Genomic DNA, 16,283 nt, shown 5'->3' on the forward strand with positions numbered 1-16,283 from the left:
TCTCTGAGCTTTCATCTCCTCCTCTGTCAAATAAAGGTATTGGAATCTGCGATCCCTAAGGTGATGATATCTTTTTCTAAAACCTCATGATTCCTCAGCAGTGGGAATATTTTGAACATTCTATTTCAGAAAAAAAGTTGCCAACCCTTCAATAAAAAAAATTACTGAACATAGCTCTCATTCCCTGTGAAAGGAGCTATTTATGTTCCAGGCAGTTGGCATCGCCCCTCTGAGTGCCACACTTGGAATCCAGAAATATATTGCGGGAGAAGGGAATTTCCAAGAGAGTGCCCCAAAGAAGCCAATCCTTGGTTTACAAGGGAACTCTTGTGACCATTTTGACTAAATGACTATTTTTTTTTCATCTCCTGACCCCTAATCCATCCAACACCTATTTGCGCTTGGTATTTTTTCCTTCCCAAGCCCAATAGCATGGCCTTCGAGGCCTTCTACCATGTGAGCTTTCTTGGAAGGAGTCCCACCTTATTCTAAATGGGCTTCCCATAGGAATCCTCCCCTCCCTGAAGGTCTTTCTTGAACTCGTCTTCCTTTGCTGCTAGCCAGGCATTTCAGATTAACAAGCATCGCTTAGACCCCTGCCAAGCTGCTATGTTCGAGGAATGGTGCCTGATGCCGGGTGGCTACAAGAACAAAAGGAAAACCAGTCCCTGCCTTCATGAGTCTTGTGTTAAGATTTCCAAGGTCCGGAGGGTGGCTGGAACAGCAGGCAGACAGGCAAACCTGTACACAATGATCTGAGGAGAATGGAAAAGGCAGTAACGACACAGGGGGTCAAGAGAGCCTGCCTTGGGTGGTGCACTTAGGTTGAGGTTCTTGGACATCATCGCGCCCAATTCTTTTCCTTTTTATAGGTGGAAATTGGAGTCCAGATCAATGAGGCCATCCTCTCAAGGTGACACAATGAATGGGGGGGGGGGGGAGGTGGTCCAATTAGGCACTTAGGCAGGCAGCCTGGTGTTGGACTTGGATTGGAGGAATCCCGAGTTCAAATCTTGTCTCCAATCCCTACCAACTCGGTGACTTCAGGTAAATCTCTGAAGTTTTCGGATCCTCCGGAGGTTTCCTCTTCCATGAAATAAGGATGATGACAGGGTGATTGTGGGCCTCAAGTGAGATAACCTCTGTGAAATACTTTGGCAACCTGAGCTCTCCAGCACTGGTGTTGTTGGCTTTAACTCAGAACCTCAACTTCCCCTGCCATGTTCGGTTGATATTTCTGCTCTCCTGAATGATGCAGGATTCGGGATCTGACCCAGAAGCGGTGGCCTAGAGGACCACTTAGCCAGGCCCCTAGTTTCCTGGGGCTTCCAGGGATATGGGTGGAAGGCAGGCTCTTCCTCCTTTATCCTTAAAGAGATCTCTCCAAATTGCCTTCCTCCCCATTTGGGATCAGCTCTGGCTGGTTACTGTGGAAACCTGAGGCCAGCAGGTGATAGGTTAAGTCCCTGGACCAGTCTTTCAGGCCGGGCCATCTTACTGAAGTTTGGCTGGAGTGGAAGCAGAGGCCAGAGGCGGCCTTGTTCGTGTTGGGCAGTCTACCCTGCCAGGACTGTGGCTGGGAGTCTGAGAAGGAGTCAGATCCACTGGCCTCCTGTGAGTCTCCTCAAGGAAGAACTCAGTGGCCTTGGCCTCCGTCTCGGGCCTGGCTCTGGCCGCAACTGAGCCCTCCTACTCTAGGCTTTTTCCAAGCGGCACTGTGTGCTAAGCTTCCTGACCTCCACCAGGCCCAGCTTCCTCAGGGCGTCAGCTCTTCTTGTGGCATCCCATTAAAAGCCTCCCAGTGCACTAGATTACACAAAAGCAGCAATTTCCAGGTCACAACTTATTGCTTTTGGCCAAAGGCCACAGTTAAGACTCCGAAAGCAGAGAGCTGGTACAGTGTGATCTTTAAAATAAATTAGAAGGATCAAAACAGAACTAAGTCGGAGTGAGACAGGGTTTAAAAATAGGTAACATTTCACAGTTAACTTCAGAAAAGCACCCTTCTGACCAATAATATATCACTGTGCTGACTGCAGTGGCAGGAGAGCTGGGTTTGAAGTGGTCTGAAAGGCCCAGCACAGCCATTAATTAAACATGGGGGCTGTTTTACTTGGCACCGACACCCCCAATGAAGCCCTCAGGGTGCTCTGGAGGTAACTCTGTGTTCTCAGGGAAGGAACCCATCTTCCGACAGGTCCTACTGACCTGGAAAGACTCCATTTTTGGGATCTGGGATGAACTGTGTGTCTGTGAGCCAGGAATCTTGTGACAGGGATGGCCAAGTGATCTTCTGGAGTGAAGGCCACACCATGTATACCTTGTTCCCTCCTTGCTCTCTAAACTTCAATAACTCCCTATTGCCTTTAGGTTCTGTAATGGGGAAAGGATAGAGATAAGGATAAGATTGAAGAAAAGTGGAAGGTTATCTTTAATGCACAGACTAGGAACTCTAGAGAAAGGATTTTAGCAGGCAGAAGGCAGAGGAGGAACAGTTTGGAAGGCACAGCTATTACAATTCCAATACAAAATGTTCTGCCCTTCTTAACTGCAGTCTTCTCACTCCTGACCACCTTCCATGTAGTCTACAGTCCAGACAAATGGGCCCACTTTCTGTTTCTGAACACAGCATTCTACCCTCAACTCCATGCCTTACTTGGGCTGGTCCCCGTGCCTGGAATTCTCTCCATCTGCATCTCTGTCTCCTGGGTGTCCTGGCTGCCTTCAAGACATAGTTCAGATCCCCCTTCTGTGAGAAGCCATTTACTGCTAATGCTCTACTGAGATTCTCTTCCATTTATCCTACATACATCTTGTAGTTATCAGCATGTTATCTTCGCCATTGGAACGTGGGCTTCTCAGGGGCAGAGACCATGTTTTTATTTGTATCCCCTATGTAATAGGGGGTGTGGAGGATGTTCTGGGAAGACCAGCACCTCTGGCGGGAGGGCTTGCAGAAGCTTTATCAGGGCTGTCCGTCCACCTTTGGTATCCACCTTTCACCCTACTCTACCTGTGACTCCAAGAGATTGTAGAACGTTCATCAACCACACCTTAGCAAAACTGCCTCAGCTGATGGGCTAAGCCAGGTTAAGGGTCACCAACAGATGCCAAACCCATTGGTGATGTAGGGATAATTTTAGCGTTGTGACTTGTAAAATCTAAATTTGGTCACCAGGGAAAATTCCCAAATAATAAAATACCCAAGTCAGCTGGAAATTATAGTGATTTAATTAATATAGAGAGAAGGAATTAAGGAAAAGAGAGAGAAAAGAGTTAATTTAAACTGCTCTGGTTCAGGCTGAGCCAGGCAATAGTTAAAGGCCTTGGCCAAAGTGGCCTCCCTGAGCCCAAGGAAAAGGGAGTCAGTCTTATCACTCACCACCGTCTTAAGGAAGCTGTCTGAGGGAGATCCTCCAGGCTGAGTTTCAGTCCTCAACTCTACTCACCTGAACTCCGAATTGAATTGACTCAACTGACCTTTCTAGTCTCCTTTTAAAGAAATTTTCTCTTATGTCACCTCCCCAAAATTTTCACATCTACCAATCACAGTAGATGCTTTTTCTCCAGGACTGCCCATTCCTTAGTTCTCACCTTCTTTGATTAGATTTTCTCCAGGACTGTCTATTCTTTAGTTCTCACCTTCTTTGGTTAGATTATATCTTTTGAGTACTTCACACTTCTTTGTTAAGCTTCCCTTTTGTGAGTTATTTGACCTTTTTGTGATTAATTTAACCTTTACAGGTACTTAACACCCTTTTGTATTAGATCTAAAAATAGACAGCTTAGAGTTCTAGCTTCACTATAAGGTATGGGTTAAGTACCTTCATTGTTCAGTCAGGAGTTTACAACTGTATCTTCCCCTAAAGTATGTCTAATTAGGGTGGAGTAATTTTAAAATTCACAGTGAGTTAGGGGAATGTCCACTCCAAGCATGTGAAGTCTTCCCCAATGGAACAGGCAAATGCGAATGGTTTGTTCCAATGGCATGAAGGTGGCTGACGCAGGTGCCATGGAATGCTTAGAGCATGGTCAGATGTGGAAGAATCCCAGGTTATCTAGCCTCTGCATCCTAGGCCGTCCTGACTTTTGTCTTGCTGTTTGACTCTGATGACTGGAAGAGAGGGAGGTTGAAGACTTCCGCAACTTGCCGTCACTTCAGTCTAATTCACCCACGAGTCAATAGATCACCTCATACTGTCGTTGGTCCTCTTCAAAAATGAAGGACCAGCAAAAATCAGGAAATGGAAACCCTGAGAGATGAAGTAATATGACTATGCAGTAGCTGAGCCAGGATTCGAACCTAAGTCCTGGATAAGAAGGCATTGTTGGGTTGTGAACTGCCCCAGGGAATGAATTCCAAACCAAGGTGTTCATAGCTTCATTGAAGTATTAAAACCCATGAAATGGAATGAAAATTTAAAACAGGGAAACAGCCTTCCAATTGGAAATTCAAAATGAAAGCAGGCATTTGAAGTCCTTTAACATTCTATAGTGGAGTGGAGGAGTCAGGAAGATTTGTCTTGGAATTCCACCTTCGATGTTTTCTCGTCTCTGTGACCACAGGCAAGCTACCCAACGTCTCTTGGACCTCAGTTCATCCTTTGTGAAAAGAATGTTAATGACAACTGTAGCATCGGTTTTGTGTTGTGAAAACCAAAGGATACCATGTGTTAAATGCTTTTTAAGAGTGAACTCTACCTAAATACGTTACTGGTAATATTACTTGTTAAAGCTTTTTAACATCAGTTTACTTTTTACTGGCATGATGGATAGAATGCTGGGCTTGGAGTCAGGAAGGCCAGACTTAAACCCCTACCCCAGACATTTAATAGCCCTGTGCCTTAGCATTTAATAGCATCCAGGTCAAGACATTGCTGACTGTCTCATTTTCTTCATTGTTAAATTGGAATAAGAATAGCATGCACTAAACACACTGGTGTGAGGATCAGATTAGATAATACACATGAAACACTTTGCAAATCCCCAAATGCTATATAATTTTTTGTTATTATATTACAATAAGCTTCCTATTCCTTCTTCCCTTTTTTATTTAGAATATTTTTCCATGGTTACATGATTCATGATTCCTGCCTCCTCACTCTTTCTTCCCTCCCTCCCGAAGGTGACAGTAAACTCCTATGTATCTATGTATCATTGTTCAAAACTGATTTCCATGTTATTCATATTTGTAGTAGAGCGATCCTTGAATATCAAAACTCTAATCATTCCCCTATAGTACTACATGATCAATCCTGTGTTTTCCTTCTGCGTTTCCGCTCCCACAGTTCTTTCTCTGGATGTGGAGAACATCTTTCTCCTAAGTCCCTCTGGATTGTCCTGGGTCATTGCTTCCTATTCCTTTTCACCTAGTATACCTAACGAAATCTCTAGTCTATTTTTGGTGAATAGTACAATCAGATCCTTAGTTCTGTAGTGTAGAAGTAGGGAGCATATAAATATACCAAGCCCATCTAGCTCTCTATCACTTCTCTACATATCTAAATCTATATTATGCCTATATCTGCATAGGAGGGTGTGGCTAACACTCATTTCAAGATAGAAACAATCGAAAAATGCAAAGAGAAAAAAATACAGCCTTAATTTGAAGTCATGATCCTGCTCATTTCCTGTTTTGAGTTGGACATTAATCCAAGTTCATCTTTAGAGAATGTTGAACTCTAGAGAATATTTCCTAAAAATACACTGTCTATTTTAGCCATATCATGAAAACAAATCTTTCTTTTTGCTAACAAGGCTATGAGTTTGCATTTCATCAGATATAATCAGCTTGGATTAAATTTATTATCCAAAGGCTTCCAAAAAAAGACTTGTTAATCATATGGTGTTGTCTATATCCCCTAAAAATTGTGCATTTTAGTAATTGAAAAATGGTTAAATAATCCATTAGTTAGGCCCCATTTGTGAATAGGCAGATCCACTCTGCCTGAACAGGGATCAGATCTCTTTTCCATATTTAAATGGGCCCAGTTACACACATGCAAATGGATGTCAATGGCTCTGCCACTTGGAGAAGACCTTTCTGGTAGCTCAAGTGCTTGTTCATGTGAATAAACTTGAGGTGGGGTGGGGGAAATTTTGCTGTTTTATTTTTGTTTGACTTAGTGTAAAGGAGCGAGGAGCGCCCTTTGGCAAACTGAGACAGTGTTCAGACTTTGTCACTCAGCTTGTCAGGTTACAAACACTCAAGTTCAAGAGGAAGCTTGTAATTATCATAATACATAGTTCCCACTCATAATATATTTTCCAACTTATAAGACTCTTTATTCTTAACAACCTCTGAGCTGAGTAACATATTGTATTTTGTATAACGTCAATGATGGCGCACTGGTTTTGGAGCCAACGGACATGGATTTGAATCGAAGTTTTGTGCCTTCACACCTCATCTGCCTTTGGGTGAGGGACTTCACCTTTCTGGGTCTCAGCTTGTTCATTTGTAAAACAAGATAGTTGATCTAGGTAGTTGCTGATGACTCTTATCACCTCAAACGACCCATCAACTCCTTCTATGGGGCAGGCTCTGGGCAGACACAGATTAGAGAGGAGTAAGTCCTTCCTGCCATTAAGGAGCTCCTGGGCTACCTGAGAGAAGCAGTGTTTAGAAAAGGAAGTATATATGCAATAGATAATAAGACATTTCTTTTTGAGGGCAAGGGAAGCATCTAGAAGGTGAAAGAATCTGGAGGCTTCATGTCAGGTTGGAGCCTTGAAGGAAAGTGAAGAGTCTTTGAAATAGAGAAGAGGAGTGAGTGTGATCCAGGCATCAGGGGATGGCCAGCCAGCACAGAATCAAATATTATGTGTGACCCACCACAAGAAGTCTAGTTGGCCAGACCACAGTGTGCTTGAAGGTCAATGATCTCTAAAGGGTTTTCAGGGTAATGTGAGGCAACATTAAGAGGGACTTTGAAAGCTTAACAGAGGAACTGATTTGATTCTAGAGGCAATAGAGAGTCCCTGCCATTGATTGAGGTAAGTAGTTGGGTGGGTGGGGGGTGGCATAGTCAGGCTTGTTCCTTAGGAAAAAGACTGAAAGCTGAGTAGAAGATTGTTCAGAAAGGGAAGACTGCTGAGATAGTGAAATAAAGGAGAAACCCTTTGTAATAGTTTAAGTGACAGATGCTTATTACTGTGATCCAATGATTAACCTCCAAGAGCTTATGGAACTTGGAAAGGGCTAGATGGTTGAGGGGCAGGAATTGAACCTGAGCTCAAGCCTCCATATGGCTCCAGACTCACTTCTCTTTCCCCAACATCACAATGTTATTCCTGAGCCGACTGGGAACTCCCTCCATGGGAAGATGTCTGCCTTCCTCCAAATCTCTAGTTACTTCACAGATATCTGAGAAAAACTTTCAAGATTATGTAGTTAAGTTCCTAAGAGAAGGGCCCTGGGGTCCCCAAATCAAAGGGTAAGAGAAGGTAATATGCATTTTTTTATCTGCTTTGTGCTAGATGCTTTTACAAATATGATATCAAATATGATCATTTGATCTTCACAACCACCCTGAGAGGTAGGTGTCATTTTTATTATCCCCATTTTATTGTTGAGGAAACTGAGGCAAACAGAGGTTAAGTGACTTGTCTAGGATCACATAGCTGGAAAATGTCTGAGGCTGCATTGGAACTCAGGTCTTGCTGATGTCAGGCTCTGTATTCTAGTCACTGTACTACATAGTTGCCTTTTGCAGCTAGGAAGAGCAGAACCAGGAATTGAATCCATATTCTCTGAATCTAAATCCATCCCTCCCTCTACTGTGGTCCTTGAACTGGGGCAGAGGGAGGGGGAGGTAACTTGACAGTTATTGAGACCAGAATGTTCAAATTAGCCAAGTAAAAGGAATGCATGAACTCCATCTGAAAATGTATCTAAGTGAGCTGATCTCATTCCTCTCGTCTCCTCTCCTCTCGTCTCCTCTCCTCTCGTCTCCTCTCCTCTCGTCTCCTCTCCTCTCCTCTCGTCTCCTCTCCTCTCGTCTCCTCTCGTCTCCTCTCCTCTCCTCTCCTCTCCTCTCCTCTCCTCTCCTCTCCTCTCCTCTCGTCTCCTCTCGTCTCCTCTCCTCTCCTCTCCTCTCGTCTCCTCTCCTCTCCTCTCGTCTCCTCTCGTCTCGTCTCGTCTCGTCTCGTCTCGTCTCCTCTCCTCTCCTCTCCTCTCCTCTCCTCTCCTCTCCTCTCCTCTCCTCTTCTCTCCTCTCCTCTCTAAAATTCCTTAACTTCCATTTTAGAATCAATACCCAATATTTCATGGCAACAGAGTGGTAAGAGCTAGGCAATGGAGGTAAAGTGACTTGCCCAGGGTCACATATCTAGGAAGTGTCTGAGGACAAATTTGAGCCCAGGACCTCTTGTCTCTAGGCCTGGCTCTCAGTCCACTGAGTCACCTAGCTTCTCCCACTATTTTCTTTGAACCTTCAAAAGATCCTTGATTTGGTTGGCACATATAGACCCTCTGCCCATACAGATCATTGGAATCCTCTCTGACATAACATATTTGGTCCATAATCTTTCTGAATTCCAGAGGAGGAGGGAAGAATCACCCCTCTGTGATCCAGCGGGTGATGATTCTCTCTCTGAAATGACCCAAGTTGGTCCTTGGATTTTTTATTTTAAAAAGCTCTCCCTTGAAAGTTGTCTAGCTTCCATTGTGTGTGTGTGTGTGTGTGTGTGTGTGTGTGTTTGTGTGGCCACACACACACATATCGACATGCAGGCATACATATCTGGTTATTTATTGACCATTTTTGTTTGTTTGCTTGTCTTTGTGATTTTAAATATTAATTATCGGCAAGAGTGCCGAGGATGTGAGGAAGCAGAGGCTAGTTCCAGTCTCTAGGATTCTAGCAGCTGGCCTGCATTTTGCCTGGGACTCTCTTGTAGGACAATATGGCTGGTAGAGTAAATAATCTCAGGTTCTCAGATTTCTGGAGAAAATATTTTTCATTTGTGGAGCATCCTCAGGGGCATCTCGTTTTCCTTTCGTAGTCGCCCATGTGGCAGGGTATCCTTTACCTTCTGCTTCCTCTGGATGAGCCGATGCCTCCCCCACCCTCACCCCTGGGAACATGATTCACATTGGACACACTTTGGGGTGGGGGCTGTCTGCTCCCACTGTAGCATGAACATGAAAGGAGGTGATTAAATGCAAGGGCAGCCAGTCCCAAGCAAAGGCATTATCTTCCCCGGCGAGCAGTGCCTTACCTATGGAAGGAAAGTAATTATCTTTTGCTGGCATTCTGTTTTCTGGAGACAAAGGGAGATGGAACTCTTCTTTTGTTCACATGGCAGTAGATTGTCTTGGCAGGATGACAGCTCGTGGCCACTCCGGAGGTGCGTGCATCTTGCCTGACATGGTGTACTGGACGATTTAAGATCACAAATTTACATCCTGCACGTGGAAAGGGAGCTCAGGATCGTTTAGTCTCCTCTCTTCTCTTTATAGAGGAGGGAGCCGAGGCTCCCAGAGGGCAAGGGACCTAAGGAAGGTTACGCACTGTGGGCAGATTTTGGATTGGGTAGGGAATTGAGTATTGGACTTAAAAGTCAGGAGGGCCCGAGTTCCTATTGTACCTGAACTAACTTACTCGTCTGTGTCCCTTGACAAGGAATTTAATCTCTCACTTGTAAAATGAGTCGAGTGGACTCAGTGGCTTCTGAGGTCCCTTCCAAATCACTGAATTTGGAATCAAGTGACTTGGGCTTAAGTCACAGTTCTGTTATTTCTTACTTCTGTGGGTCCTGTAAGTCCTTTCCCAGTTCTTGAGCACGATTTTCTCTTCTGTAAGATATGAACTAAATTATATCAAAATTCCCTTCTAGTGCAAATCTGTGATTTCCTGATGCTCTGATTCAAAATCCAGTGTTCTTTCACCAACACCAAGAAGCCTCTCATTAAAGAGTTAAGGAGAAACATTATATAACGATCAACTCCATTAATTTCCTAAATTAGTCATCCATTTGTGGGAAATTAAATGGGTGAGCTTGATTGGTGCCAACTGACAGCATTACCAAGCATTCTTGAACTGGTAGCCCTGGCCATTCTCCATTGTGGTGATTGTTAAGCATCAGATATGAGGAAAGTTGGCCCTGACCCCCCTGCATTTCCAGATCCCCGCTTCTTCCATTGTCTCCACATCTGTTGAACCTTCTGCTCTACAAGGATCATTATCTCCTCCACAAATACTCTTGGCAGATATGTCAGAAACATCTGGTGCTCTAACCCAAATAAACTTGCCACCACTTATAAAAGGAAAATGTCACTTGGCGCTTTATGCCTTGGTTTTCTTCTTGGGGCCTTTTCATCTGGGAGTCTGTGCATTCCTTAGGGATGCTGCGTCATTGTGATGGTAAAGGGCAGACCCCACATGAATGGGGTGTGATGAAACAAAATTGAATCATGCCCGTCTGACCTCTTGAATACATCCCCCTGAATCCATATTGGTTTGAAGCCATGGAGGAAATCGTAGCATTCGGTAGCCAGGATTGTCAGTGTTGCTTGTGACAAAGTGGACAAAAATCCCCCCCCCCAATTCCATGTAAAAAGATCAGTCACCTTGGGACATCTTTGCTGCCTTCATCCCCAAAGAAAACAATTCCTGCCTCCTTTGTTTGTGGCTCTCTTGGTGGTGCTGTATGGTGGTGAATCAGAGAAAACAATTTCAGAAGAAGCACAGATGAATGTGAACTAAAGGCAATGCAAAGATCCATGGAGGCCATAAGCAGACTGAAGCATATTTTCAGTGTCTGCTTGTATGGATAAAGGGATGTAAAACACATTGAATCATAGGGTTAAAGCTGGAAAGGATCTCAGATGTCATTGAGTCCAACCCCTTTGTTTTAGAATTAAGGAAAATAAGAGAGGGAGAAGGGACTTGCCCCGAAGCCCAAAGATTTCCATTTGGTCCCAAGAATGCCTACGGTCATCATTTAGGACATGGATAAGTGGGAAGAAAAGTAGGCTTGTCATGCAGAGAGACCAAAGGGGTGACAGATGGACAGTTCAAGTATTGTACTGTGTCCATAAAGTTTTATAGTAGTCACAGGGAGGTCTCACTCCAGTACTTTCAGAGACTTATGGGAAGACAAGAATGACATGGACAATAAGGCACAGAGACATTTCGATCTGTTCAGATGAAGGGTAGCCCCCACACTGTTGACATCCCCCATGTATTGAGGTATTGCAGTAGAGAATCCTGTTTAGTTTTGGGCAGCAGGATTTAAGCAGGATATCAATAAGTTGGAGTCTCTAGAGGACGACAGCCACAAGGATGAGGGGCATGGAAATGACCCTTCCATATAATGGTTAGGTGAAGGCCTTGGGGTGTTTGATCTGGAGAAGGAAAGGCTTGGGATGGGGTATGATTACAGCCTTCAGATATCTAAAAAGCTATCATTTGGAAGAGGGATTTGTTGTGTTTCAGTTGGATCAAGAAGAAAAAATATGATTAATAGATGGATATTGCAAAAGGAGTAGATTTAGGCTTGATGAAAAAGAAAAAAAAAAGTGCTTCATGACTACAAGAGCTTTCCCAAAGTGAAGTAGGTTGCCTTATAAGGCAGTGGGTTTCCATTCACTAGAGGTGAGTAAAACAAAACTGAATGACCATTTGTCAGGAAGTCATCAGGGCATCCCTTTTTTCAGGTTTCAGCTGGATGAAAAGCTCCTGTCTAGCTCTGAAAATCTTTGCCTGTACACTTGTAGAATAATCCTTATGAAATGTAACTTTATAAAATATAAAAATATAACCTTATATAAAGTATAACCTTTTCCAGTTTTCTTGATCAGCTTTTAACAAAACTGAGTCCAAGAGTATTTCTTGCTGCCTCTGAGAAGTGCCTCCTAGCTCCCTTATGTCTGGGGATGGAAGAGAAGGCTGTTTCTGTTCTTGCTGCTGTAAACAGGGTAGATGTCATGAAGCTGAAAGAATGAAGGTCCAAGGCTAAGTCCTTGCAGCTCTGCAGCACTCATTGGCTGCACAATTCAGCTGTAAAGGGCACAGAGAGCACGGAGGCTACCTGGTCATTGCCTTGTTGGGAAATCGTGACTATTAGGCCTGGGTTCTGCTCTTAGTAGAGGAGTCTGGTAGACAACGGAGGATTCCAAGCTGGGAGTTTTGAGGGCTGGTTTTCAGTCTTAATTCCCTGATGAGGTGGCAGCATATCTGGCTTGGTCATGTTCACTCACTTGCTATCTATAAAACCCAGAGTGGTAGAATAGAAATTTGTTACTCTCTATTTCTAAAATTGTTTGAATCTATGAGAAATGTTACATCATAAACAAGATTTCCAGTCTCATAGGTGATGTATATATTTTGCATGGGATTTGAATCTTGCCTTGGGCATTTCTTTCTTTCTTATTTTCTTTCTTATTTTCTTTCTTTCTTTCTTTCTTTCTTTCTTTCTTTCTTTCTTTCTTTCTTTCTTTCTTTCTTTCTTATTTTCTTTCTTTCTTTCTTTCTTTCTTTCTTTCTTTCTTTCTTTCTTTCTTTCTTTCTTTCTTTCTTTCTTTCTTTCTTTCTTTCTTTCTTTCTTTCTTTCTTTCTTTCTTTCTTTCTTTCTTTCTTTCTTTCTTTCTTTCTTTCTTTCTTTCTTTCTTTCTTTCTTTCTTTCTTTCTTTCTTTCTTTCTTTCTTTCTTTCTTTCTTTCTTTCTTTCTTTCTTTCTTTCTTTCTTTCTTTCTTTCTTTCTTTCTTAAACCCTTACCTTCTGTCCTGGAGTCAATACTTTGTATTGGCTCCAAGGCAGAAGAGTGGTAAGGGCTAGGCAATGGGGGTCAAGTGACTTGCCCAGGGTCACACAGCTGGGAAGTGTCTAAGGCCAAATTTGAAGCCAGGACCTCCCATCTCAAGGCCTGGCTCTCAATCCACTGAGCCACCCAGCTGCCCCCTTGGGCATTTCTTAGATGAGTGATCTCATAACCTCTCAGAGTCTCAGTTTCTTTGTGTTTAAAATGTGCCTAATAACCACAGGTTGGTTGTGAAGATAAAACGAAATTTTGTACCTGAATAACTAAACCAAGCCTTTTGGTTTGATTTGGCTTTTTGTCCAGACCTCCAGGAGTTCATTGTTGTAGACGACTCTCACTTTAGAAACTTTGGTTCCCCATCAGAAACAGTAACTGAAACATTGTGAGATGTCAAATGTAACAGACTTTGCTACATTATAATAGCAATGCAGTGTCCCAGGACATTTCTGAGGGATTTAGGAGAAAGAGTGAATCCACATCAAGAGGAAGAACTGTGGGAGTAGAAAGGCAGAAGAAAAACATAGGAGTGGTGATATGGGCACAGGATTTGGGCTTTGGGTTTTAAATGATGACTCTATTACAAAAATGAATAATAGAGAAATAGCATTTGAGTGATAATACATGCATAACCCAGTGAAATTGCTTGCCATCTCCAAGAGTGGGGAGGGAAGAGGGGAGGGAGATAACAAGAATCATGGAACCAGGGGAAAAATTTTAAAAAGAAAATAAAATCAATTAAAAAAAAGGGGAAAAAAAGAACCTTTTGACCCCAAAGTCAATGGGTACCTTCTCAGCAATTGTTAACCCTAAGGAATGACTTGGGGGAGGGACACATAATGAAGAATGCTTCCACAGTCATAGAAGAAGCTGCTGAAGTCTGAATGCCGATCAATGCATAACATTTTTCATTTGATTTCTTTTATGAGTTTTTCCTTGTATGTGTGACATGTGCCTTTCACAACATGAGGAATATGGAAATATGTATTGCATGATAGCCCAGGTATAACCTGTTTATCATCTCAGGGAGGGGAAAGGGAGGAAAGGAAGGAGAGAATCCAGATTGTAAAATGTCAGAAAACAATTCTTAAAATTGTTTCTACATGTAATTGAAAAAATATATTAAAAATAATTACTTGAGAGAATGTAGAGATGAAAGATTTCCTATGAGTGGCATCAATGGGCCTTGGATTCGGCCCCCCCTTCCCCCCATCACCGCATCATTCTTCCTCTCAAGAAACAGACCTCAAAGAAATATGCAAATGACAGCTGAAATGATCCTGGTAGTTTCTGTTTGGTAGAGGACATCCACACACTGGCTGAGTCACAGAAATGTCAAGGATTAGAGAACTAATATTGACAGTCATTAAATTTTGACACAGTTTCTACTTTGATCCCCTCTCCTGCCCCATGCCTTCTTGTGGCTATTCTCACAAGCCTGGAAGGCATTTCCTCCGTTTCTGTCACCCTTCCAATTTTTAACTTCCTTGAAGGTTCAACTCAAGTGTTGTTTTTTTAAGACATCTTTACTGAGGCCGAGAGTTACTCATGGTTACTCCCTTCTTAAAATAGTCTCTATATACTTACTTCCTATGAGCAGGTGGGTGGCAAAGTGGACAGAGAAGTAGCCTCAGAGCCATCAAGTCCTGGGTCCAAGTCCTTCCATACTATCTATGTGACCCTGGACAGATCTCTTGACTTCTAAGGGACTTGGCAACTCTCTAAGTCATTAATTACATGGGTTTTGCTGACTTCTGTTGGTTAAAGGAACTTTCTAATCTGGACTGTCCTGTTCCAGTAACATCACAGGTCCTGACCCTGTTCTTCTGTAGTGAGACATTGGATCCCCCAAGAGAATCCAAGTTCTTTGAAGACAGAGACTCTTTTTCATTTTGTCTCTGTATCTTCCGGTACCTAAAGTGACCCTCTTATAGGAAATGCCCTAATGAATGATTCCTGAGAGTTTCTGAATAGAATTGCTAAGTTGTGACATGTGATTGTGATGGAATACTGCTGCACTGTGAGAAACAAGCAGGTTAATTTTGGAAAAACATGGAAGAATCTATGTGAATTTATGAAGAGTGAAATGAGCAGAACATGAGTACATCATATACAGCAGCAGAGATCTTGTTTGAAGGAGGACTTGTGTATGACTGCTTCTAGAAAAGAGCTGACAGAGAAATAATAAGACATAGTTTGTGCATATATATCCTTTTTTTGGGTCAAAAGTTGTCTTCTCTAATGGGGAGGAGGAGGAGAGAGGGAGGAATGACTGGGTATTTTAGGGAAACTAATAAACAATTTAAAAAGTAAAGAAAATTGGCTCTTGTTGTCCGAAGATCTGTGTTCAAATCTGCCTCCTGGTAGTGACTCCTTGTGTTTCATAGGCAAGTCATCACCTCAGTGGTCCTCATTTTCCTCATCTGTAGAAGGAGAGGGTTTTACTAAATGGCTGTTGTGAAGCTAATTTCCCAAGGGAGATATATCCTCCAGGTCTGAGGCTTCATGAATAGGCAGAGAAAGCCAGAGAGGACAAATATCCCAGGCAAAGGGAATGAGATGAAGCTGAGGGTGTCATATTTCTTAGTAGCCTTGAATGTCAGGCAAGAAAATGTGAAATTGACCAAACTATCACTAGCAGACCTTTGAGCAGAGAAGTGACTTGATCTGATCAATTCAGAAGGAATATGAGTCTGGCAGTGGTGGAAAGGATAGATTAAAGATGGGGAGAGAATGGCAGTAGGAGGAAGAACAAGGAAATGCTTACATTCATCTAGTACAGTTAGTCAATAAACATGTATTAAACACTGACTACATACTAGAATCTATGCTAAGCAATGGGGATAGAAGGAAAAGGGAAAGGATAATCCAAGTTTCTAAGGAGTTCATAGTCTCATGGGGTTCTTAATGGGCTTTTGTCTCTCATGTATCCCTTTAGCAGTCTGATAAAACTGGGCATTGTTGTCATTTGTTGCCTACACTCAAAATGGAAGGAAATGCTAAATTTCAGGGTAATGTCATTCTTTTCTATCCAAGGTCAGAAACTTGCTGAAATATATCTTTGGACCTCATAGTAAGAACCCCTGGCCTAAAGGGAAAGTAATGAAGGTCTGAATGAGGATGATAGCAGTGGGATTAAACAAGAGATGATCTGCATAGCAATGGAAAGGAAGAGATTGAAATAAAGGCAAATTTTATTTTGTGTATCTTAATATTTTGAAATAGCTGCACCTCTCCAATGCCCTAAACTTCGAATGACATTTTCCTCTTGGTTTTCGGTTCTCTCTCTCTCTCTCTCTCTCTCTCTCTCTCTCTCTCTCTCTCTCTCTCTCTCTCTCTCTCTCTCTCTCTCTCTCTCTCTCTCTCTCTCTCTCTCTCTCTCTCTCTCTCTCTCTCTCTCTCTCTCTCTCTCTCTCTCTCACACACACACACACACACACACACACACACACACTACACACACCCTGAACTAAACCAAACAAAAAATAAAGCAAAAAACAAACTAGGAATTATCCTGCTGATAA

General features: G+C 42.7%; 1 protein-coding gene across 2 annotated transcripts in view; it reads left to right on the plus strand.

The window, feature by feature from the left end:
• Positions 1–16,283, plus strand: part of PRKG1 (protein kinase cGMP-dependent 1) — a 1,271,158-nt gene that overhangs the window by 53,835 nt on the left and 1,201,040 nt on the right. The window lies entirely within an intron of this gene.

This window comes from Monodelphis domestica, chromosome 1, assembly GCF_027887165.1.
Source record: "Monodelphis domestica isolate mMonDom1 chromosome 1, mMonDom1.pri, whole genome shotgun sequence".
Taxonomy (NCBI): domain Eukaryota; kingdom Metazoa; phylum Chordata; class Mammalia; order Didelphimorphia; family Didelphidae; genus Monodelphis; species Monodelphis domestica.